Raw genomic sequence first — 26,137 nt, 5'->3', positions numbered from 1 at the left:
CTCTGACTATGAAATCCAGTCCAATAAAAACAACGGCGCCCTTCTGATGTTGCAGGCATGAGAGCTCAGCTCCTCAGAAAGCAAAGGGGGGTGGGGTGAGAGTGGGGTGGGGTGAGAGTGGGGTGGGGAGGGGGGGTTCATCATGTGTGCACCATGGTCACAGCGACAGATCCACCGGCCGCCTCCTGCCCATCTGGGCTGCAGTGGCTTGGTGCCGGCTGTCAGAGGACAGCGAGTTCAGCGCCATAATTTAGTTCAGATGAGGTAAAACAGTATTTCCAGATTGATGTGAGTCACATTCTCTCAGAACTGTCCTTTCTTTCTTCCCCTCCTTCCTAAATTTTTCTTTTTTTTCCCCCTGCATCTTACATGTCCAAAAACCTCTGGCTGGGGATGAAAGGATGCGGGTAGCAAAAGGATAAAAGAAGGATAGAGAGGCTGGGTGGACGTGATTTTTTTTTTCTTTTTCATTATTTAGAGGACACAAGAGATGGTCAGTCACAATGTGATGCAGGTGTTTCGTTTAACCATTTTCAAAAAAAATATATATATATGTATATAAAATAACCCTTGCAACATTTCACTCATGACTGATTTAATAAGATCAGAGGATCCCTTTAAATCAGCACGACTGTGATATATCAGTGGGGATGAACAATACCTACAGTAGCACTCTGTTACTGCTATACTCTGAATTTGTCCAGCTGTGCGGCACATGTTCAGAAGATCCATAAACACTTTTCTTTTCAGAACACTTTTCTTTTTCCCTTCCAAACCGTCCCTGGCCATTAAACAAGTCTGGGTCTCTCCTGACTTACTGCGAAACTCGCCTCATACCATATCGCAGGCAGATTGTTCCAGCTGTGAATTTGTCTGGCTCGGTATCAAGCTTCAGTGGGTCCGATCCAGGAAGTCCCATCTGTCCCTGTCCTGCAGCTGCTGGCTGAACACTTGACTGGCTGCATAATAAGCTCATCCTGATGGGATACAGCACAATAAATCTCCGCGGCATTCGACGAGGAGAGTCTACAAAGTCACCTCACAGCATCTACTGTGTTCCTGACAGATGCCGCGGTTTAAATTAAGAGGAAGAAGCTAAAACCGTGGATTATGTGGCATCAAGGCAGCTGGCGGCTCTGCTGTGGGTGTGAACCAGCTGGACGACGGCGACCTGACGGGCCCAGGCTTCCTGCAGCAGGACCACTTTACCTGCTGAACTGCAGGTTAATCATGTGTCGGCTAATTGTTGATCCACGCAAACTACATTGTGTAGGACGATGGATTGCCAGGACCAGCAGCCACACTGGCTTGGGGCCTTGGGGTCTGGCAGCGCCGGCGTATTGATTAAGAACTGATGATTGATGTGAAGCAATGGCAAAGAGAGCTGCAGGACAGAGTTTATTTTAAATGCTTAAGTAACTCAACAGTATCACTGTGTTTCAGCCTCTCTCTCTCTCTCTCACACACACACACACACACACTGCTGGCCGGATGCCACTCTCTAACCAATCCTGCTGATCACTGCAGGGCAACTAATAAAACAAGATTCGTTCTTGCCTTTGTTTCTTCTGCCCGCTGATGTTTTTCCTCCTCTGAAATGTTCTTTTCCATCCATCCGCCACATTTCATGACTGTGATGTCATGGATGGCCGTGTTTGTTCGCCCGCAGCCCTTGAACGGCGCAGCTGAGCTGCAGGTTTCGAGGGGAACGTGAAATTAGTGGTGACTTGTCACTGTCTGCCGTGTTATTATATCATTTCTGACCACCAGTGGGTCTAATCACTCACAAGTTCCAAGAAATCAAACCAAATAATCCAATAATGTGCGCCTGTATCTGGGGGACGGAAAATCTGATTAAGCGATCATGTTGCTCCCGACACTCTAATAATCTTGGACAATTTTGTGGCCCTGAGGTTCTACCAGAAGAAAAAGATTCACATACGTGACACTTTACATCATTTGTGCTTGAACACCGAAACAATACTTTGAATGTTGGCCACTCAGAAGGTGACTGAGGTTCAGAGGTCAAATGCATGTGAGAGGTCTGAGGACCGCTATGGCAATGCAGTCAAATACAGAGGACTGTGGATGAAGATGTTGTGCTCATGGTTCCTCTGCACAACTCTGAGTAATTCTTTTGTTAGATTACACTTAAGGAACAACAGGAACAACAGGCAAATAATAAGATCAAATGCAGCAAAGTCACCAATTAATAGAGGAACAATTTCCAACAAAAGTTCTCCCTAAGAGGCTTTGAAGGCTTGATGGGAACACTTTGGTTGGGGGTGGGCTGGTTCTGTGGTTCTAGACGCTGGGGAAAACCAACAAGACCAGTGTAATTTGCATAGCAACGCACAGCAGCAACACAATGCTTGAGCTTTGACCTTTGCACGTGTTTGCAGGTGCCCACCCCGTGTATTTGCACACCCACTGTTCCCAGTGTTGCGTAAGAGCGAGGGACCACACCAGATGACACCGACTCTGGCCATGAGAGAAGAACCTTCACCACGTGCTGCCTCGCTCAAGTCGTCTTCGCTCCACCTCTTCTTGTTAAATTCACAAACTGATCCCAAAAGTGTGTGTGTATATTTTCCCAAGACTTTTTTTTTTGAGGTGCACACTGCAAGAAGCGAAGGTGCAACCTGGATGTGCTTGTTGAACGAGCTGTCGTGGTAGCTGGATGGAATGCGGCCTTGGTTGCCGAGCTGGCCTGAGATTTATGTGCATGTGTGTAACAGATGCACACCTCTCTGTCTACACCCACGCACGCCACTGCCAGGCCCAGTGCCCGCCCCTCCCTCACTCCCTCCCTCCCCTCACCCCTCCTCCCTCACCCCTCCTCTGCTGCATGGCCACTCACTCTCGGCCACTCTGCCAACCCTCAGTGGGCTTCTGTCCCTTTAACTGCAACCTAAACAAAGTCCAGAAGCATAATCAACGTCCTGGCTGTCTTTCTGTGAGCTCATTGTCTTCCAAACCACCATCAAAATATGACCCGGTGCACTTCTTTTGTCTTGCACCACGGCCCCGGTCAACACTCGGCGGTCGTGCCTAGGGGAACACCGAGATTTGGCTCCGGTTTGAGATTCCGCCTCTCGCCAAATTCCAGATTCTGGCTCTCTCAGCTTTAGTTACAGAGCTCAGATATGAAAACTTAGCCTGGAAACCACTGCAGTATCACCTACAGACCAACAGCCAAGTCAACGTCTACTTCTCAGTGGGGCATTGATACCAGGCTCACAGAGCATCGGTAATGCAGAAGTGAAGTCAACCTCACCTCCGTCCCAGCACTTCCTTCAATGCCTCAGTGTGTGTGACATGTCTGACTCAATCAACATCTCGATGCTTCCTCTGGTCTTAATGCAGGTTCCTGTCCTGGTTCTGGTCCTTACATGTCCACAGATGAAGGATAAAACACGTAAGTGATTTATGACGTTTCCTTTTTTGGTTTGTTTGTTTCCTGGGTTAAAAAAATTCCTCTTAAATATCACCATTGCATCTCTTCAACAGCCTTCAAAACTTTCAGGACATTTTATTGGGAACACACTGTGCACGTCCTGCGACGAAAGCAGTGATTACTGCACGGGCTGTCAAGCCAAAATGAATACTGTGTGGTATTTGTGGTATTAGTTCCACATATACCACATCAATAAGTTGTCAGTGTCGTATGCCTGCAATTCACACCCGCTCCCACTCGCAACAACAAAAACTGGATTCATACATGACACCAACGACCACTTGGTTTACAAATGAATTTCTGTTGAATGGTCAAATATGACCAATGTCCCCAGTAGCGGTCATAAAATAGTTAAATACACAGTTTCAAATGCAGAGGCCACATTGAACAGCAACATTTGTATTATGCTTAAAAAAAAAAAAAGAAGAAAGAAAAAAAACCCTAAAACTTACTGATGTTAAAAATGTTTTTATATATTTAAAAAGCAAGAAAAAAAAAAATGTGTCCTTAATGTCAGGAAATAAAACTTACTTGGTGACCACTTGGTAGCTCGGGCCATATAGAATTTACTGCCAATCAAAGAAGCCATTGGTTGTAAAGACATCAAATTATATACCAGCTAAAATGGGCATGTGGTGCACACAGCCCTTTACACGACCATAAAAACACTGACTGGTGGGAGCTCACTGGAGAACATTCATATGATCCAATTAAAACGCAGCCAGCACTGATTGTTCCTTCTGCCACCTTCAACTGGCAGGAGCCTCGCAGACCCAGTTAGTGTGCACACAAAGGTTAAAAAAAGACACAAAAACACAAAAAAACACAGATGTAATGAGACCAGCGGGGGGAAAAACGCAGCCACCACTTACGCATGCAAGTGTTCCACTTTGCTAATCTGACCCACCACTCAGAGTCTGGGAATGTACAGCTGTGTGTGTGTGTGTGTGTGTGTGTGTGTGTGTGTGTGTGTGTGTGTGTGTGTGTGTGTGTTTGTGTGACACACTGGGCCTTCTGCCATGGGAGTCACGTAGAGGTGTGTTGAGTCGTGTGTGTGTGTGTGTGTGTGTGTGTGTGTGTGTGTGTGTGTGTGTGTGTGTGTGTGTGTTTGTGTGTTTAGGAAGAGACATAAAGGAGAATAGAAAGAAAGACGTGAGCTAATTTAGTCTCTGGGAACTGCAGTGAAGAGGCCACAAGGAGTTAAAGACTTTTACTGTCGCGATGAACTCATGCGTACAAGTGCAGACACAGACACGGACGCTTATCCACGCGTGCAGCCGCCCACACGCTTACGCTCACACTCGTACATGCCGGGAGGTGAAGGCAGCGTCGATGCAAGCCCTCTGCCCAGCTCCTGGCTAAGAAGTGGGCAGGACGGCGCGAGCGTGCACGGTGAGCGTGCACGATGACGGTGCACGATTAGTGTGCACGGGGCGCTCTGCGGCGTTCAGCGAAGTGATAAACAGTGGCTGGATGCCTGGAGGGTCAGAGTCGGGGTCGCTCCCAGCCGTCCCTCATGCTGCGCTACCACTTTGTAATTACGCTCAACGTGACTTCACTCTGACGACGACCTTCAACGTGCGCTTTTGGTAAAAGCGACTCGACTTTTTCACAACGCAGACACATTGAATTCAGGGTGGAGACCCTCACTTGAGGTCACACTCCAACACTGAGGCAAGAAAAGCTTGAACCCAGTGGGACAAACCGGATTCAAGTGGCCGGGATGAGCCAACACTCCGGGCAGGGACTCTCCTCCTTAAATATGTCACATGGCTTCAAAAGACGTGAAAATGACTGCGGTTATCGGGAGATAATCATTCCCCCGCCGCAGCAAATGGCGGTACGCACAAGTCTCAGCGAAGGCGCTAAGATTAGCAGCAAGGTCACAGGCCAGAGTCAACGGTTTGCTGCCTCAGGCCGTAGAGATGAGAAGCTCCCACACAGAATACATTATGTGTGTGGTGGAGTATACTATGGAATATGTTTTAGCTTCTCTGTGTTAAAAATGATGCATGTTTGCATATAGGAGAGATTTTTCTTTAAAATATATTTTTGTTTGCGAGCCAAAAAAAGCCAGAAAAGCCAGAGTGAAGCACTTGTGGGTCCTTTAAAAAGATGAAAAGCAGCTCAGTTTGAAATCATCACTTGTCATGGCAAGCAGCCAGAGCAAGCAAGAAAAACGTCTTGAGGAATACCGCCTGTACAACACAGACATGAACAATTACACATTTACATGGAAATCAAGCGGGCCTGATATGGCCTGACCTAGTTTCCGAAAACCAACACAGCATAAATCAAAATCAACATTTAATGACTCCAAACAAAAAAATGATGCGTAGAATTCAGTAAAAAATGTTGAGTGGGCGCTTATTACTGGAAATGAAGGAAGTCTTTCCCGCTCCTTACTCCTTCGTATTTGTACAGCTCATCTGCAGTGACATTTGAACTTATAAAACTGACAACAGAGCTAACTGCAAAAAGTTAGCATCTTCTTCAGCACTCAGTATGTCCAGTAATTGAGTTTAGAGTGATTGAAACCCTCATTGACACCTTGTTGAAGTAGAGGAAGCGCTAGAAGTCATGACATTAGCATGCTTGCTAGCGATCCACAGGTAGCCTACTCTGGCCTAGCTCGGGCAGCTTAGCTTGGTTAGCTTGCTTAGCTTGGGCGGCATGTTTGAATCAGGCACTAATGTTGTTGTGTGCGTTTGGTTTACACGTAAATAAGTGTCGTCTCCACTGTATTCACTACGAGTTTGTGTTTTGCTGTTTAAAAAAGTCGCAGACGAGACAGTGTAAAAAGTTGTTTTCAACTGCGAGTTTTCACCTCACATCATTGAACACTGTATGCCTTTATATTACTTTATGAGAGTTGACAAATGCAACTCATCCTACTGCCTGCCTGGTAGCCATTCCCACTGTTCCATGCAGAAATAGCCAGATTATTGCCTTTTGACAGCACAGAGAAAATCCCACAGGAATTTCTGGGGAAACACCCTCTTTGTGTCTCCTCGAGTGTTAAAGGGTCACTGCTTTTTTTAGTTGCAATCAGCACTTGACAATTTAAATCCCTGAAGGCATAAAGGAGTATCTTATTGCTGCGCCCGCTGATAAATTCAGGCAAGCAAGTGAAGGCTCGCATTTGTTAGCTTTGCCTTGGTTTGAGAATGCACTGTATGGATTTGCCCTGTGCACACATCTCTGCGTGCACGTTCAAACAGATGAGGGCCGGACGTGCCGTGCCTTGAAAAACGAGCTTCCTGAAATCAGCCTTATTTTTAGCAGCAGTGGGGCACTTTTATTGTTGAGAGCTGTGACGGCCACAGTTGAACAAAGAGTGGCCACTGTCCTCACGGCTCCAGAGCAAAACAACTGAAAGGCCAGTGGTAGCAGGTAAACTTAAAGAAAACCTCAAGGGCGTCAAGGACTAATGCAAACCATACAGCAGAGGCAGCAGGAGGGAGTGGGCCATAGAGGGCAGCAGCAGCAGCAGCAGCAGGGGAAGGGAAAGGGGTAAAATGAGGTAAAAAGTCTGCGGCTCTGAAACAGTTTCTTTCCAGCAGCACTTACTGAGCCACTGAGGAGCGATAGCTGAGGGGCCGCTGGCGAGCCAACACTTACAGCTGGACAAAGAATCCCCTTCACTTTCCCTGCAGCTTTTTCTCTCAGTGTTGCTGGAACTCTGAGATAACAGCCAAAGTTGTGCTTCCCGCTCCTCCCCTCATCCGAACGTCAAAATTTGGCTTTTGTGTCAAACAACCTCTTTGCCTACCTCTGAGGAACTGGCAGCGGCAACCTTCCGCTGACAACACGGCTGTTTGCCCCCCCACCCAACTCTCCCGTCGCTCCCGCCGATCACCCCATGAATCAATCGCCGCACCTGCGAAGCTTCCCAGTCATTTTTCATCCCAGTCCCATTCTCCTCATGTGCAAGCACTCAATCAGTCTGAATAGCTAAAAGCCCATGACGCTTCCGCTGAACGCAGCTTGGCGAGTGCGAGATAAAACTAGGCAAAGGAGGCTGCATTGTGATGTCTTCTGCAGACTAAACATACGTAATTGCATGCATGCAAGCGCATGACTATATTTTTACGTCCGCATAATTTCAAGCGATGAAAAAAAAAAAAAAAAACTCAAATTTGCCGGCGCTGGACCAGCAGCGCAATCCGCCTCAACGCATGCACATGTGGACACGTTTACATCTCTAAATGTATTCCAACACTACACCCCCCACACTACAACTATTCAACCTTTCACACATAAGAAAGACATTTGTGAAGAGGCTGCTGTTACCTTTTTGTTAGTTTTTAAACTCAGGATTAACTCGAAGAGTCAGGCTTGGAAAATAGAGAGTCTGACAGAAATGACTGTCTGCCTCCCTCAGACACGCTGATGGCACACCTGGTGAAACAGGGCATTACGCTCAGCGGGGGAATGCCATGGGTAGCGCCGCTGCCGACCATTTTCCACTGTTTAACGTCTGTCTGATAGTCGCGCTGGCACGGCGAGGCGCGCTGGCGTGACTGAGCAGGTTCCACTCACAGGTCAAGAGAGGTTGAAGGAAGGATGGGCGGAGGAGTGGAGGGGTAGAGGGTGAGGAGGGGGGTGGTTTGGGGTTGGTGCACGAGCTCAGGAAGAATCCCAAATATTCTGCAACCGGCAGCAGCTCTCTCCTCTCTGGATGGGCGCTACCTGAGCTCCGCCCCCTCGGCCCCGCCCCGCCGCCTGCACGCTGCAAGCTACGGAAAAAAAAAAGAAAAAAGAAAAAAAGAAAAAGAAACCCAAAACAAAAACAGACCACAGAACACTGAAATGTACATGAGAGGAAAACAAGGACGCCGGCAGCGGCGGCCGGGACGAAGAAAACTGGGAGGTGTGAAATTGTTTGTGTACATGTCAACAGAAAAAAACACAAGATGAAAACGTTGCTCAGGTCTGAGCAGGACAACAGCCGGCGCTGCAACTCAGCTTTTCCTCTCGGAGATCAGACATCCAGCTTGTGGTGCCTCCAACTAGCTTGTGGTTGCAAAAACGCCAAATATCAAACTTCAAACTTCAAATCTCTTGCGAAGGAAATCAAGCCCTTGTCAAGATGACAGACAAACGTGCAGGCAGCCAGCGGCGTTGCGGCCGGATGCGTTCGCCAGCCTTTTATGATGCAGAATGCAAAACTGCCTGTGTTCCTCCGCTGCAGCTCTGCCAAACAGACTCCAACTGTACATTTACACAAAAAAGTTGAGCGAGGAGAGCAGCAGCCAGCGACTTCACATGCAGCAGCTGCAGCGCTTCCTTCTACCTCTGCTGCACACACAGTGATTCACACACACTCACACACTACCACACACCAAACTGTGATGTTGGAAAGGCAAAGCTGTCACACGGACGGTCCACACACCCGGCGAGGTGAATAGCAGCCTTCACTGAGGCCGATTCAAAGAAATCTCTCATCTCCAGGAGACGCAGCGCTGCAACGCTGCAGCCGCTCGCTCGCTCACTCGCTCACTCACTCGCTCAATGCCCCGATTCACCTTTTAATCCCGGTCGCACGGCTGCCTTGCAGACATGTGCGTACACACTGACACCCAAATAAAAATGCATGCATGCATGCACACACCCATGCCCGGGGGAGGTAGATGCAGGAGGGGGAGGGGGGGGGGGGACTAAAAAAATAAATAGAAAGAGACGTTTTCTCCTCTCAGCTCACCTTTGTGTGCTGCACAGCGGCTCTAAACTCCAGCGTGCGAGGCGCGCATGTGTGTGTGTGTGTGTGTGTGTGTGTGTGTGTGTGTGTGTGTGCGCACGCGGCAGTCCCTCCTCTCCTCAGTCTGTGTCTCCCTCTTTCTCGCCCGCTCCTCGACCTGTAGTCATCGCGTGGCTCTAGTTTCGCTCGACTGCAGAGAACCAAGTGGGACGGAGAGGAGAGAAGGAGTGAGAGAGGGAGAGAGGGAGGGATATAGTGAGTCCTGCCCAAACTGATGAGAGACGCGTAACAAAAACGCCTTCGGGAAACGACAATGTATAAGAGCTTGTCACTCTTAAATATTTGACTTTGTTGCCCCTCCACGATTTCACCGTGTTTCTTTTTCTATCGGTCTCTCGTCCGATCCTCCGTCCTAAAACTGCTTTCAAACTTTCCCCCAAACCTTTCCCTTCACTGACTCTGACAGTCAGGAAATCCACTTTTCTTTCTTTCTTTCTTTTTCTTTTTTTTTCTATTTCTTGTCTTCACTTCTTGCTTTTGTTTCTTTCTTTGGCTTGAACTTGCAGAATATTCCCCTCTAGCTTCTCCCCTGCACAGTGTGTTGCACACACGTGCCTTTTTGTTGAGCCTCGACCTCACTCGCATTGCTCTGAGTGTGTGTGTGTGTGTGTGTGTGTGTGTGTGTGTGTGTGTGTGTGTGACAGAGTCACTCTCCTCCCTTAAAACTTTGCAGTCCACAGTGTCTACAGTCTGGTTTCAGGAACTTTTAAACTCAGACTGTAAATCTGCACTTTTACTGCAGCTCTTTAATAGATGATTCTCAGAAATGTGCAGGGCAGCTCATGGATGCTCCACTGCTGCATGTGACATTGTGTAATATGGCCCTCCCACAAGCGCGTGCACCCGCGCACACACTCAGACACACACTTGGCTTTCAAGTTTTAAAGGCATTGACAGTGTCTTTCCAGAATGTGAGGAATTCACTTTTTCATACTGGGCAGCGCGTGTGTCCGCCTGTTTACAGGCGTTCCTACCGGGATTCTCCTGACAGGTCACAACCTCATTGCATGGAGAGAGAGAGAGAGAGGCAGAGGGAGAGAGAGGGAGAGAGGGAGAGAGAGAGAGAGAGAGAGAGAGAGAAACTTATATCATGGGCAATCTGTTGTCCAGTTATAAGCAAGAGGCGGCCATGGTTCATGAAGCCGTCCTGGTGCTGCGTGTCGGCTCACACTCACCGAGGAGGCTGACAGACAAGGTCAAGAGCAGGGAAGTCCGCCCAACCCGGCTGCTCAGTCATCCCATGTCCTGATCAAAAGATGCGCCAGAGTTGTGTTGACATGCTGACGATGACCTTGACATACAACAGCTCTCAGAGAAAATCCCAGCCCCGCGGGAGATGAAAGAGGGAAGAGACGTCTCAATGGGCCTAATCATCGGCTCAGCCCCCCCGCCCGCCGCCGCCGCCACCACAGCACGTGGGACAATGATGGCCGCGCGCATCGCTTTGTTCCCACACGGCCCGCCTCTGCTGACCCGGCCCAAAGCCAGGTCTCCTCGGTTCAGAACCGAACCCCTGGCCTGGGTGCAAGCCACGCTCCGATCACAGTCATGGAGATTGCGAAGGGAAAGTAGAGCACAGGTTCGCGTTCAGACTGTGATTTAGTGCTGAAATCATGAGAACGATCCTGTTTACAGACACAAGGGCCTCGACCTATGAGTCACAGAGTATTCTTTGAGAATCTGGCCGAGTTCTCTCTCGCTGCTACATGGTCCTCCGTGCCCCCGCAGCTTTCCCAATCCCCACGCGTCCAGTTTAAAACATTTCCAGTTCTTTCTCCTTTGCTTGGAAACATTAAGTAAGAGGGGCTCAGCCGTGTCATGCATCCAAATGTGCTAAGACTTGACAAATGTTCACACACTAAAGCCGGTGACCCAAATGTTCACATTGCACACGATGTGGATGTGTCTCCAAGTTTTGTTTTTATGGGTTTATATTTTTTTTTTTGTGGTGTCTGTGTACGCCTTTGTATGTTTAAGCTCTGTGTAAGAATTTTTAGCGCTTAAATCACTAGCAGAACTTTGCTGTCGTGAGCTGCTCAGATTAACCTCATGTCTGGAGGGAAGCCATCGCATCAGGCGCAATTTGATAAAGAGCTTTGCACAACTATGAAACATCTCCCTGTAGTGCAAATAAAAATTTTTGAGAGTTCAGCACAAAAGACACAAGGTTTTTCGACGACTCCCTGTTTTTGTCCCCTCCCATTTTGCGTTTTTTTCTTTTTTAGTGAGTGCGTGAGCAGAAGCGAACGTGCTGTTGGCTGTGCTCAGGGCAGACAGGTGTGTGCGGTTAATTAGAGCAGAGGTAAAGCGAGCCTATAGCACGGTGTCGGCTAGGCTCTCCCTGTAAATAAAACCTGCAGCACGCAGGCAAAGGTGAAGGGAGAGTCTCAGCAAACACTAGCACAGCACTTGCCAACATGTTTCCACATGGATTCCCTTACTGGCTCATCCATACTGCTGTGTGCATTGATTTTATTTCAAATAAAACAAAAAAAAACAACAAAAAGCACATTTACTACTGTACCAGGTACCAACTGGGACTTAGGACTGAACTGAGCCAACGAAAACAGCGTGTTGTACTGTGAAGTAAGTGCATTTTCTTTATGAGAACATAAGATTCAGAACTTAACGGTATTAAATGTGTTGCAATAAAACAAAACAGGACGACCAGTTCGGCTTCAGAAAGGCGTAAAACATTGAGGACGTGACTAAACAAAAACAGGCTTGGCAGAATTGATAGATTGTGATATGAAGACCCACAGTGTCAGGTTCTGCTGCACACATGCCAGAGTCATCGGCCGCCAATCCGCAGAGCGCCCTTGGACTACATCAGGCTCTGTGAGCGGCCACTCAAGGCTGACTGGGGGAGCAAGTCACTGACGTCCATCACAATAAACAACTTCGAGCCTGGTTTGTTTTTCTTCACAGCTGCCATCCAAGTCAATGAGCTCTGTTTATTTTTCAAATTGGTCAAATCCTCCATTGGAAAATTGAAAATGAAAGGAAACCCAAAGTTTGAGTCAGGTGCATTACGAACAACTCTACCAAAGTTTTTTTTTTATTCGGAAGAAGTCCAGCAAATCATTTGGTGGCATCACATCACGACTGTCACCTTCCTGTGTCCATTCCATTCAGTAAATACAGGGAATATTTTCCATCTTTGGTTTGTATTAGAACCTTGCTCAACAACGCAGTCATCTCCCACTTGTGCAATGACGGACTGAAACACAGGGGAGGCATCAATACCACATGTACTCCCAGAAGTATTAAAGTGAAGGGAAATTATGCAAAATGACTGTCATAATAAAACACCCGTAGACACATGGTGACTGGAAAGTCTGCCTCCCAGTTCCAGTTAAGAGAAGGGATCATCCAGTTTGTGCAATCCACAGGGCATCGCAGAGAACACAAAGGATGACTCGGAATACAAGGACCCTTGTGGATTTTCCTTCATAATTGGGGTTTCAAACATTAATCCTCGTTACATTCACACATACAGTCTGTGCAACACCACAGGCAGACATACTTTTTTTTTTAAGACCACAAGTGAATTAACTATAAAAATGAGTTGATTTATGCACTGGTGATATATGACTAAACTTTCATGGCAAGTTATTTTGGCACACAACAGCAGTACATTTATCTCCAGCTCTTCAGATCAACCCATCAAGTAGAGGGCAAGATCAGCTTTGTCATCACCGACTTCGCAGATAACACCAACCACAGCCTGGAATGATTGAATGTTTCCTAAATCCCCTGGGTTGATCTGACGTCACCAAAGGTAAACCAACGGCCCAATGAAAAAGCGGGAGGCAAACTTGGAAGGCGATTTGGCGAAGCTTGTTAAGCTGACACAACACATTTGTTACTAGTTTAACCAACTCATTACAAAAGGTGCGATTGGCAACACTGGTTGCATGTGACCATGTGGCTAGAAGCTATGCCACATGTTGTCTGGATGAAGCCAGTTGGGAGCAAATTGGAAACACGTTGACGAATAAGAGAAGTCCTTGTGGCTTATGGCTGTTTAGGTCTGTTCATGTGGCAATGCCATCCTGTCCACTAACACAGAAGAAATCTCTCTATAGGAGTTGGGCAAGGTTACATCACGACAATGCTCACGATATGCACTCACTTGTAAGCAAATAAATCAGTTCATATCACTGGGTCTACCATTCTACAGCTGTCTCTGCGTAAAGATGAATAAAATATGGAGCCCTGCGGCAGGAAAACATGGACGGGTTGTCCACAATGGTGATGTCAGAAGACAGTGATTGAAGTCAAAGCCCAGCAGTCACAAATTCTTTGCAGCGAGAGGCAAAGGAGAGGTGAAGGGGCATTTGAGTGTGAAAGTACATGGAGAGAGCGGGTGAGGGAAGGAAAAAAGAGAAAGTGAGCCAGAGAAATCAACACCTGCCTTTACGACCACTGGGCCGCAGGAGTCGGGCACGTTCATGCAAGCAGGAAGTTGAGGAGCATGTGCGATCACACATACATGCGCGATACTGTGACCACACCCAGGTGCGCCACCTGCACGCTGTGTCAAAAGATCTCTTCTGGAGATGAATGTAAAAGTTGCTTCCGACTCAGGTGGCACATATTTCAGCCCATACATTCACTTTAAAAGACATGTCAATACATATCGGTGCTTGCAGCCTCACAGGGACAACGGAGAGCAGGAATAAAACATGTCATGCACTCCCACTAGTGAGTGATGATGTACAAAACTGGAAAAAGGCCACGTGCCTAAAGCTGTGTGTTTAAGGAATAACTACACCCTCACCACCAAAAAAAGATCTAATCCATATGTCTCCCAATTTGTTTTATTAATTGCCAGCAATTGTTCATTATTACATTATCAACAACTTTCACTGGGGGAAAAAAAAATCACCATTTTCCACAGTGGTGGGTGGCATTTACTGAGTAGAAACCAAAAGTCTGTCTCAGAAACTCTGAAGAATACAAATGCAAATTAGAACCATGTACACCACCAAGAAAATATTGCCTCACTCAAATCACAACTCTCATTTCATAAACACACCGCAGCGCTGTGAAACACTGTACCGTTGGGGAACGGAGCACGTGCTGCAAAAATAAAAAAAAATAAAAAAATGAACGGCGTAGATACGGCTACTGCACGTTTTAAAATACTTTTGGTTGCATAAAGTCCCTAAAAAGCATTTATGTAACAAACCATGCAACTTCATGTCCACAAAACAGATTAAAAACAAAGGCTGTGGACGCTTTCAGAAGAACAAGAAGGAGAAACAATTCTTGTCGAATCTCAGCACAGTTTCAGGAGACACCTACGTCTGTCCTTTCAACTGCCCACTGTGCCTTTATCTGCCTCCTGCTGTGATGTGGGGGTGTGTCAGACAGGATGGGGATGAGACAGGATAGGATAAGAAGGACGTGCAGCCTAAATATGGCTCTTGCAGGCTCACTCGGCCACAGGGAGACAAGGATGGGGACCACAGACCTCGGCAGTGTACAATTATCCCAAACAAGAGTGAAGCCAACCTCCTGTCACTGAGACTCACATAACGGAGTAAAACCAAACAATTTTTTTATACTGTTCTTCACCCCCAGGATTACATAGTTGGATCATAGTTAAAAAAAAAAAAAAAAAAGAAAGAAAGTGTGCACACCCATGCATTTATATGTTTTCATACACATGTGCATGCACACACTCGCAGATTATACTTTACTGCTGCATATTTTCAGTCAGTTATGGTGGCGATATGAAGTGGCTCTATATTAAAACAAACAAACAAACAAAAAACAACACATAGTTATAACATTATACGATATTTTACCTTGACATCTGTCAACGCTGCTATCTGTGTGTCACATCTGTCTTCTCCCTCAGGCAGAAAATACCAAGCCTACAGTGCACACAATGTTGGAGCATGCCCTCAATATATATGGCATATGGTACACACATATGAGGGCTCCTCTGCCTTTTAAGTCATTTACTGACAGTCAAAATGCGATACGCTGTCCACACTTGGCAGCGCTATCATTCCATGGAACCTGGAGGCCTGAAGACGGAGACAATACCTGAGCCTGCGCTGAACTTGGATGGATCCATGTGGTCATACCTGGGAAGCAACATCAGAGCCTTCTGTCTGCACCTTGGTGAAGCGGTTTGTTGTTATAAATTGATCAGTGGAGTTTCACTCTTCCACCAGAGCTGAAGGAGATCCGTATGGAGGCACCGGGGCAGGGCAAGCTCTTGTTGTTTAACAGAGGCCAAGAGGGGAGCGAGATCAAAGGGTCGTATGCAGGCTGAATGCGTGAACATGTTACAGATGAGCAGAGGCGCCAGAGAGCCATCTGGGGTTATATAACGAAACCCAGTCGTCCTCCGTCCGACGCACCTTCCTGCCGCTCTCCAGTGGTGCGCCTTCGACGTCCACAAGTGAGGTGCAGTTGCACTGTGAGCACATCTGGTTGGGTTCGATGGTTTGCTGACACTGAACAGTGTATAACTGAGTCAAATCACGTTGCATTTGTTGGATCCGAGTGTGATTTCAACATCATCACATCACTGAATGTGTTTATCTCAAGCAGGAGAGCCGTTCGCCGACTGCTTGACGAGACAGAAAGGTCTGGACACACCGGTTGCTACATCCATGTCAATCCGTCCTTTGTTCTCCAAAGGACGGAGCCTGGAGACTTGGGTGATGCTTTGACTTCTTCTGCAGGTCCGCCCTGATTATCATGCGTCTGCTTTTCATCAAGCTTTAATTTAATTCATAAACTAGTGAGAAAAGTGACAACTTGATCCACCCTCTTTATCACTTCATGGAGCACTCACTCAGAATTGTGGGAAAAGAACTGCAAGATGAACTTTGACTACCGTATAGGGCTGTGCAATATATCCCATACTCCTTTCATCCATCCACCTTCTGTCACTTATCCAAACTTGCGTCACGGTGCAACAGTCTCAGCAGAGACACCCAGACTTCCCCAGCCCCAGTCCCCTAACTCCAGTTCATCCAGTGGGATCCAGAAGTGTTCCCAGGCTAGCCAAGAGACCTCGTCCCTCCATCCTGGGTCTTCCTGTAGGTGGAACCTTCTGGTGGGACATGTCCGGAACACCTCCCTAGGGTCTCCATTCGGTGGGACACACCCGGAACACCTCCACAGGAAGGATCTCCTTCCAGTGGGGCAAACCCAGAAGACCAATCCAGAGACAAAACAGATGCCCAAACCACCTCAGCTTGCTCTTCTCGATGTGGAGGAGCAGCATCTCTACTCAAAGCTTCTCCCGGGTGTCTGAGCTCCTCACCCTATCTCTAAGAGTGCGTCCAGCCACCCAATGGAGGAAACTCATTCCTGCCGAAATTTCAGAAGAAAGAGGAAAAAGAAAAGAAAGAAAGAAAAAATGTTCCATGCCGCTTTAATAATGTTTGTCCCCATCGTGCTTGAGGAAAAATTGTGAAAAGAGTGACGGAGAAAAATAACACACAGATGCTTTGTTTGACAGATTATGGGCCTTTTCACTAACACACACTGGCATTTTTATTTACACAGTATTGGTGTTCCAGACAGCCCAGTGAGTCATTGTGGATGGCTGTGGTTTTAATTGTGTATTTGTGCGTGTGTTGCATCCATGCATGTCTACATGTATGTCCCTCCAATATGCTGCAAATATGCTGATGATCTCATTACTCATTTTGCAATCAGAGGTGATGAGGCGTGTGTGTGTGTGTGTGTGTGTGTGTGTGTGTGTGTGTGTGTTGCATAGGACAACCTTTAACACAGTGTCAGTGACGTTATCCCTTTAAACTTTTTTGTTGTTTGCTATGTGAAGTTTTGATTTGAGACAGAACAGTGAGAAACTGTATCAGCCAGGCAGAAAATAAAAGAAAAAGTTTTAATGGAATCAAATCAAGAATGTCCAGTAAGACCATTTTAAGAAAACAAGCACACAAAATGCTGTTAACTTCTAGGATGCTTTCAAGTAATAGGAGCGAGTTCGCAAAAAGAAAATAACTGTGGATGAGGATTGTCTTACATGATTAATTTGGCTTTGGTGTTTGAACAAGCTTGAAAAACAAATGCTATAATCATGATAGAAAAATATCAACCTGTCCTCCCAGCTCACTTCATGCAGACGCTTGCAAAACTTGTGGCTCACCCTGATTCGCATTGGACTGGAGCTTTTGTCATCGCCAGCTAATGTGTGCGTCCGTTGGCGTCGACTGAGTATTTGCTCATCTCTCCCTGAAGTTATTTTGGAGTAATTAGAGAAGACACCTTCAGCACATTTGGCTCAGATACAAAACAATGACCTTATTTTAGCTCCACTTAAGTTTACCAAAAACCAAAGGAGTGACAGCAAAAACAAGTGACAGTCCCCTAGCTTTGTCCCTCTTGGCATTTTTTGAGCGCACTTTGTACTCTTTGTATTTCTACCTGTGAGAAGACTATGAAAAATGTCAGTATTTGCCAGTCGTACTATGACCAAAGCAAAGATTAAACCGGCAGTCAAAGGAAACCAAAGCCAAAGAGAGAAAGTCCAAGTCTGGTGACAGCAAAGATGGTGAAGCTCTGAGTAAGGGAAGGGTTTGTGCAACGTCTCCGCTGCCAAACTGAAAGTCAACATGGAGTAAGTGAGGGTTCTGCATATGATATTGTCAAATCTAGACCCACATTGGTTGCACCCTGAGGGGCAGCTGTCTACATTTATCCCAACTGTCACAGTGATGGAACCACAATTGGGCAAACTCACGAATCCAGTCCACGCAGGCAGCCGACAGCAAACACCTCCGTGTGACTCGAACTCATGGAAACTGTGTGTGCGGTAGAGGCCCCACTAGTTTTGTTTTTTTTAAATCTGGAAGCAGGACTTTTTTCAACCTCTGATTTGCCCTTTTGGATGTTGCACATTCCTTGCTGGTGTGATGAGCACATCTTTAATAAGTCAACGGGAAAAAAAAAACTGAGCAATCTCCAAGTCAACCTCGCGATCGTATTTATTCCCAATAGCAAAAGAGGAATATCCATTTCTGAAGTGAAAGATGTGGTAAAAGAGAAATGCAGTGTCAAATCTAATAGCACCGTCTGCAAAACATCTCCTTAATGGGCTGCATTATCTCAGTGCAGACTGCAAACTAGTGCGGAGGAAGTCACAGAACCGAGATAATCTACCGAGGTTCTGCAAAAACAACTGAGTGAGGTCTCTCATTAAACCAGTAACATGAGACCAAGTCATTCTTCCCTCAACCCTGCCTGCACCTCTTATGTTGATACAACTGCTTACATTTCATTTTCGTAAGCGAGCAGGAGATTTTCCTCAGTGATCTAAACTCTGCCTAGCAACTGCAGATTTGAATGAATGAGGACAATGAGGTGTTAATAGTTGCGGGATACATGTCCAGAGATCTGGACTCTTTTAATGGAACCACACTGGCAACACACTTTATATCATCAAATGGTCTCAGCGGCCGAACTAAACAGAACCAAAGAGGAGCGCAGGCCGAGCTACTCATTACATTTCTCTTCAAACAGCAGGGAAACATCCACTGGAGCGCTGCCCCCGATCCTTTAGCCATTACTCACCAAGGTTATTTGGCAGTTCGTAAAATCAAAGCTGCAAAAAAAAAAAAAAAAAAAAAAAAAGGCTGTAATTTTGGAGACATATAATTTATCTGTTTGAGTTTATAACGAAACACTAACCATTGGTGTTGGGCTGTGTATGAGTTAACTGCTTTGAGTAATGCAAAGTGGAGATTCTGACCATGGTTTTTAACCATAAAGTGAGGGTAGGACCAGAGGACCACGTTCCTTAATTAACTGGCTGTAGGATTTTTTTTTTCTTGAACACTATTTCCATTAATTATATCAAAAAAATGAACAATAATACCAATAATACCAATAGTGACTGCAGATGGAAAGTAGCTGATGGCTAAATCTGCCGCAAAACGTCTCTTCCCTTCTTATAATATTTTGGGGGTTTTGTGCACCGTCTAATGAAGAACTAATAAATTAATAAATGAAGAGGTTGTTCATCTCCTGGTTCCTTGTAAAGTTAATTAAAAGTAACCTCACTGTGCATCTTTACAGTGAAGCAAAGCTTGAGTCATGGAGACATAGGGGAGATAGAAGATGCCAGCAACTGGTGGCAATCAAAAGAACTCAGACACTGGCCTAAGAGTGATGGTTCCATCTGGACAGCTTTTAACATCTTCACAATGGAATAATAAATTCATGGTCAATGAAATATCCAAGCTTGTGTTGCTCTGAATTTAAAATGCAAAGAAAGCTGCATTATGACAACTTATCATTGATGAACTCCCAATGGTGAATGAATCAGGAGCTTCGTCAAAGGCAAAGCCATCCGAAGGAAGTAATGTAAAATGGAACATTAAACAAAACTCATAAAATTCAAAATCTGAGCAAACAAAATGTTCTCTCAGGAGTAATTGCTCAGTCCTGGTTCTCAAAAACTCAGCAGTGTAATCTGGGTCAGAGATTCACACACTCCATTCCATCCCACACACATCAATAACAGAACGGCATCAGGTCTGTATAAGATGTCAGTGTGCGTGTTGTGTCATGAAAGTGGGTCTCAGCCTTCATGTCGGCACGCCTCGTGACCCAACAGCAGAATCACTCTCACCTGCCAAGACATCCAACACGCTGCTGTGATTTCAGCACACAGCGGGAACAAAAAGTCTGAAAAGCGGCTCCTCTGTGCGAGCTGTTTGACCAGCCACTCACAGTGACAGCTGAAACACGACCAACAGGGGCCTCCCTCTTGAGTGCTGAGCACAGATGAAATGCCGGGCTGACAGAGGCGTAGACACAAGTACCGAAGGTCAAAAAGAAAAGCGGCGTGCTGCACAGTGCGAGGTGAACACCTTCTATCCAAACAGTTGTTCATCGAGAGCAGAGCAGCGTTTCTGCACGACTCATTTCTTCAGGGTTTTGGAAAAGAAGAACTAATAGCACAAAGAACGTAGAAGTTAGGCCAATATCACAGTTTGTCTAAAAAAAATGATTTGACAAAATGTGCAATCACATTAATTATATCAGTACATCAACGCCTGTGATGCCTGCATTACTTCTATAACAAATGATTTTGGTTATATCTTTTTTTTTCCTTTCAAACAAATAAGAAGAAACGTCCCCCTGTTCAACAAGGACAGGGTGAAATGAATAGTTTTGCTATTTCTGGCGCTGACAGCTCTGACAGAGCGCCGTGGCTGTAGGGGTTGACAAAGAGAAACTCACAAGATGGATTGTCCCCCAGAATTTGTGGTTCCGCGTGTACTAAATCACTCCAAACTCTTCAAAAAGGTGTTCAGTGTCTTTGTCTCCTCAGGTGAATTTCCAACAAGTGATGGTGGTGACCTGACGAAGGAGTGCAGGCTGTTTTATCTTTTAGGAAGATTTACCAGCGTACATTTTCATGTGTCAGTGTCCTAGAGCAAAGGCCTCGCTTCTTTCCATTACTCGTGTTCTTCAGACTTGCGAAGGGCCTTTTTTTTCGTTATACGACCAGGCTTTCTGATTCTGATCAACCTCCACTTTGATGTGAGTATCTCTGGGTCGCCGGCACCACTGGCATCTCGCCAAAGCACACACACTGAAGTATAGAAGACATACATTTTCAGTTCCTGTTGACAGACTAATTTGTCATCATTTGTCGCCTTAAGTGGCATTTGCACAAGACAATCCTTTCGACGGCCTGCATGGTGTATGCTTATTTAAAATTTTCACCAACTTTTGAAAAAGAAGCCATGGTGAAAGTAGCAAAGCAGTTCATGAAAACCGCCTGGTCACAAAATAAAGAAACATAAGATGCAAACTTCAAAGCAGATGGCTGCATTCCAGAATCGGGTCAGTTGGAGGTTTCTTCCCGTCGGGGAGTTTTTTTTCTGTTTATTACTATGCGGCATAAGAGGTCAAGCGGAAAGGGGGCTGTATGAAGCTGCTGAAACGACTCATATCACCCACTAGTGTTGAGGAGGACACGTTGCAGTCAGTCATTCGACTTTCTCAGTTGCATGTAAACTGGAGCAAGGACAGAAGCCTGATTAGATGACAAAAACCCTAATTTGAGCAAAGCTTATGTATCTGTGCATTCAAACATACTGACTGTTGCTTAATACTTTCTCTTTGATTGTGCAAAGTGCTTCAAAACACCTTTGGCTGTGATTTAGTGATTTATAAATAAAAGTAGATCATAGATTGATCGTTCACTTGATTCTATGCCGGGACGTGCTTATGCAAAACTCTGTTTCAATGAAACATACAAATGATTTTCGAGGTGGATCTTGTGTTCAAGTGCAAAATTAATCTGGATGTAATTTTTGTGATGCCAGCAAACCTGACACTGAGGGAGGTGCATGTACTCCATCACTCACACCCATGTCGGGAGGAATTAGAAGTCTCCTGATGAGTTGAACCCGTTCATAGTTTATGTTTGTTTCCCTGGTATCCCACCTGAAACACTGTCCATCAATTATGTCTCCACCCACTGCATGTTTGCTAAGTCCTGGCAGCAATTCCACTGCGTTGCTTTCAAAACTGCAAATCACCACTTGTTGACAAAACATTTCATGCAATAAAGAAATGTTTGGTGATATAAATCAGTTGGTGTAAACAGTCAATAATCTGGGTTCACGAGTGCACTCACAAAAAGGAGTGTGCGAGAATGCTGTGTAGTATTAGCTCCCTCAGAGTGGTCCATGAAGACCTTTGGTGATGAACACGTCGCACCCTCAACCGACTGCATGTCAGCTGATTCGGTGCAACAGGCTTAGGATGCTATCTAGAATTAGCATCCGCAAGCTGGATGACATGTTAGCGTCAGCTATCTGGCGAACGTGATCATAGCCACGGCAGCACATTTTAATCAGGCGCATGTGCTGTGGTTTTGCTTCATGTTTGGTTAACTGTTGTCTCTGCTGGGTTTATTGTCTGTTTCCAATTTACTGTTGAAAGTAGTCGTAGAAGGAGAAGAAGGAGAAGAAGAAGAAGAAGAAGAAGAAGAAAAAGAGGTGGTAAGAAATGCCAAACAACACAATTAGGGACAACACTGCTCATCTTGTGATTAATGCATCAAACAGTAAGTATACCGACCTGCAGTCCGCTCACAAGTCTGTGTAATTTCCTACATAGATCTTGACCCCCATTGCACAATTAAAAATAAACAGGAAAGAAAACGGCAAAAAGAATCATGACCTGAAAATGAGGAATGGCTGAAAAAGACTCGACATGGAGCAGTGAGGTAATGGGAGGCTTTTCGAACAGTTGGAGTGTTTGCAGAAAAGCTGCCAGGGCTTTGCGAGCTGTAGATGGTAAAATGACTACCTTTTTAAAAGAAAGGGAAAAAAAAAGAATTTGCCTCTGACCAAAGCAAGCCTTGTAACTCATCAATTCATAAGATGAATAGGAGTCAAGTTATAGCGCGGTGCCTAATAGCTAGAGTGCAATAATAACTGTGATGGATTTGGTGAGTGAGGAGCAGGATCTCACATTAGGGCCAGACTCTGGTGAAAGCCTCAGAAGAGAGGCAGAAAAGTGTCCCTGCTGCCTCTGACGTTCTTCAGCCTCTTTTGTGGCTTCCAAACCTCATGTCTTTGGCGTCCAGTCACTCTCTATTTATGCAAGAAAATAAAGAAGAGAACGCTGCCCCTCCTAAATCTGTAAACTGCAATTAAGCTAAATTCCAAGTTTATTTCAAAATGCCGTCTTTTCTCCAGACCATGTGAGAGACTCCAGTCTAAAATTATCACACTTTTGGTCAGGAGGCCAAGACGAAGGAGTCTTCTCACACGAGCCGCGGGATGAGGGAGATGAAGCTGCCGTAGGTATCGCTGCAGTCTCTCTATTCAGAGCCGCGACTCCAAGACCTTGAAATATGTGACGGGAGCTGCTGAGAGCTTCGTGAGACGGAAAAAACAAAGTGTTCCAAAGGAAAAGTGATCAAAGAAAAACAGTCGGACTGAGATGCCGCCGCCGTTCATAGTAGAGAAGCAGAGACTTCTGGGTAACGACACGAGTTATGGTTACTGTTTTCTGTCAGCTCCGCCTCCACGAGCCCACAGAACTCTTGTGCAGAGCGACGGCTCCGAGCGAAGGTCCGCCGAACGCACACAAGCAGAGCCAACAACAACAATACAAAAAACAGCTTAGCCGAGTCCCTGCTTCTGGCCACATCTCTCTCTCTCTCTCTCTCTCTCTCTCTCTCCCTCTCTCTCTCTCTCTCCCCCCCTCTCCCTCTCCCTCTCTCTCTGTCTGTCTCTCTCTCCCCGCGCCCGTCTCTCCAACGTGTGTGTTTACACATCGCTGGAGTAGGTGACAGGGCTGTAATCGGAAGTCTGCAACTGTGTCATTTGACTGTTGTCTTTTCCTGTGAGCGCGGCGGTCAGCGGGGAAAAACAAGACTGGCATCTCCCAGGGAGGGGCAGAGTGTTGACTGTGCACTATCCTCCGCTGGCTGCTGCGGTCAGACACGCAGTGAGGGCGAGGTAGGAGACAGACAGCGCTTAATCTATAGAAGATGTATTGTTTTTTTTCTGAAATGCACAAGCGCAATAGAAAACATGCACAGCATCCCGGCAGGAGGGTATATTTCATCTTGCCGCTGAGCTCTGGCCACGTGTGTGAGGCTCTTACCTGCCATGGCATCGCTTCAGTCGACAGCATGAAAGAAATGCCACCTATAAATAAAACACAGAGTGGATTATGGATCATGCTGCGTATAAAATGCCAGGCTGTGGTTTTGGAGAAGGTTTCAGCATGTTTCTGGGCTGGTTTGGGAATCAGTTTTGTTTTCCATGCGATTGTCTTTGATATCGGAGAAGTAAAACACAATTAAAAGTTCCTTCATAGAGTCAGTTTTTATTTGAGTCTTCACAAAGTTTCCTATTTGCTTATTTCCAAACTAGAAGTATCACTGCCAAGGTCTTTTCTTTCATCTCCTGGAGAGAATTAAACCAAAGGGCAGCAAAAAAATTCTTTCCCTCCATTTCTTCCCCATTAACCAAGTTTTCAGGTGTGCAGGTGAGGAGTGAGTTCAGAGACGAGGCTGAGGGAGTGATGCTTCTGAAATACACCCTTCAGAAATGAGGTTCGTCTAGGGCAGCCACAGGCTGGATGGAGGAAGGATTCAGTCTTCTTTCCTTCTACATTTCTCATCACCAAATCGTCCCGCTTCAGCGAGTGCAAATCCGTGAAGTTATACCTGCTTCCAATTTAGCGACACTCTGGAAAAAGACGGGACAATGTGGGAAAGACAGACAGCTCACCTTTCATAACATTCATCCCTTTGTTTGCATAAATATTTCAGATGGAAGAACGCTCTCTGACCAGAGAGGCAGAACATTCCTGCTGCAGTGCCCTGTTCTCAGAGCGATCCGGGCAGACAGACACACTTAATGCCGTGCAGGTTAAACACTGGGCCAAAGCACATGTGGCCTCAACCTGAGAAGGGCGGGTGAGAAGAAAGAGAGGAGGCTGAAAGAACAAAAGGAGGGAGCCGTGGGGGACGACTGCGGCTGACGTTTTGATGTGTGTTGTGTCTCTGGGAACTTACTAGACTTGCTTGTGTTTACTGGGCACACGCGCACGTCTGTGTGTGTGTGTGTGTGTGTGTGTGTGTGTGTGGTGTGTGGTGTGTTGTCATTTTTTTTTTGCATGTAATACACTGCACATTTTGTTCGTGGGAGGAGGTGAGCTCAGCATCCCTCCAGAGAACAGACGCTCATATATTATTTTTTTTTGTCAGTGTTTGCTGACTATGACGGGGCATCGCACCACATCCATTCTCATGACTCACATAGCAAACCCCCCACTGCTCCCTCCCCCACCTACCCCGCCCGGAACTCTCCACAGACTCTGACATCCACCAACGCAGGACTCCTGCAGAGACGATGCGGTCGGTGAGGATGCAAAACCTTTCACAAACTTTAAAAGACAGACGAGAAAATGCACATTTGCAAGTCAGATATAAACCGCAGGCACTCACTGACTCACCCGCTCACTGACTCACTCACTGACTCAAAAAGTGTTTGAGTCCAACCCTGTAATCTGGGAGCCATGCGAACCTCCAATGGACGTAAAACGTGCAACGAAAGTCCTTCAATTACTCAGAAAGCTTTATTGCTAATGTTTGAGAGGAACATGTGTCTGCAACGTGGACCCAAGACAGTCAGTGGTGTGAGGCTCTCGCAGGAGGGGTCCGAACTGCAAACGAACTGGCTTGGCTAATGCACAAATACCCTCATGTCAGAAGAAGCCTCCCGTCACCAGGCCCATTTTTGTTCTCGTGCACCTGGAGGAGATCATTTCAATTGTAAAAATCTGCATTTTAGAGCTGCTGTTTTGTGTGTTTTTGTTTTTCAACAGCAAACAGTGCAGCTAGTTAGACTTTATTTTCCTGTTCCACATATTTTAGTTTTTCAGCTCCCCTTGGTTTTCTAGTTGACATTATCTTTTGATATTTCACTATTTGGCAGCACTCATTGGTCCTTCTTTTCTTGTTGCAGTCCTGCTTCACCCCCAGAATGTCAAACTAAAGTCAGAATTTACAAACAACTTTAACTGACGATTAAATCGGGTCAAATTTTATGTGACTTCCCTTGTTTTAAACGAGCCGGGTCGTAAGAAGCTCATACCGGTGTGGATTTGGTGCGTCCTCCTGAAGTATAATGAGGGCTCTGGTGAGAAAGCAAATATGTGTTGTTGTTTTTGTTGAGATGAGTCATGATAAGCTGTGAACTCACTGTGGCAGAAGTGCAACTCAATCGTGACCTGCAAAAACATGACCTTGTGTTGACATGACGAGACACGCACCAAGAAACTACGTTAGGTTACGTACCGTAGTTACAAAGTTGCGTAGCTACGTTGAGCTACGTTAAACAGCACTCAATTTTTCAAAAGAGATGCTGATTGGCTCC

At 46.0% G+C, this 26,137-nt stretch overlaps 1 protein-coding gene across 1 annotated transcript in view; it reads right to left on the bottom strand.

The window, feature by feature from the left end:
• Nucleotides 1-9,340, bottom strand: part of znf469 (zinc finger protein 469) — a 59,025-nt gene extending 49,685 nt beyond the window's left edge. Inside the window, exon 1 of the mRNA XM_076014761.1 lies at nucleotides 9,162-9,340. The gene's annotated coding sequence lies outside the window, so the exon portion shown is untranslated. The remainder of the gene's footprint in view (nucleotides 1-9,161) is intronic.
• Between the last annotated feature and the right edge of the window lie 16,797 nt (nucleotides 9,341-26,137).

This window comes from Nelusetta ayraudi, unplaced genomic scaffold, assembly GCF_046127955.1.
Source record: "Nelusetta ayraudi isolate G7.1 ecotype Tasmania unplaced genomic scaffold, CSIRO-AGI_Nayr_v1 ptg000173l, whole genome shotgun sequence".
Classification (NCBI taxonomy): domain Eukaryota; kingdom Metazoa; phylum Chordata; class Actinopteri; order Tetraodontiformes; family Monacanthidae; genus Nelusetta; species Nelusetta ayraudi.
Note: the sequence above shows the minus strand (reverse complement) of the source record. Positions and strands in the feature narration are given on the sequence as shown.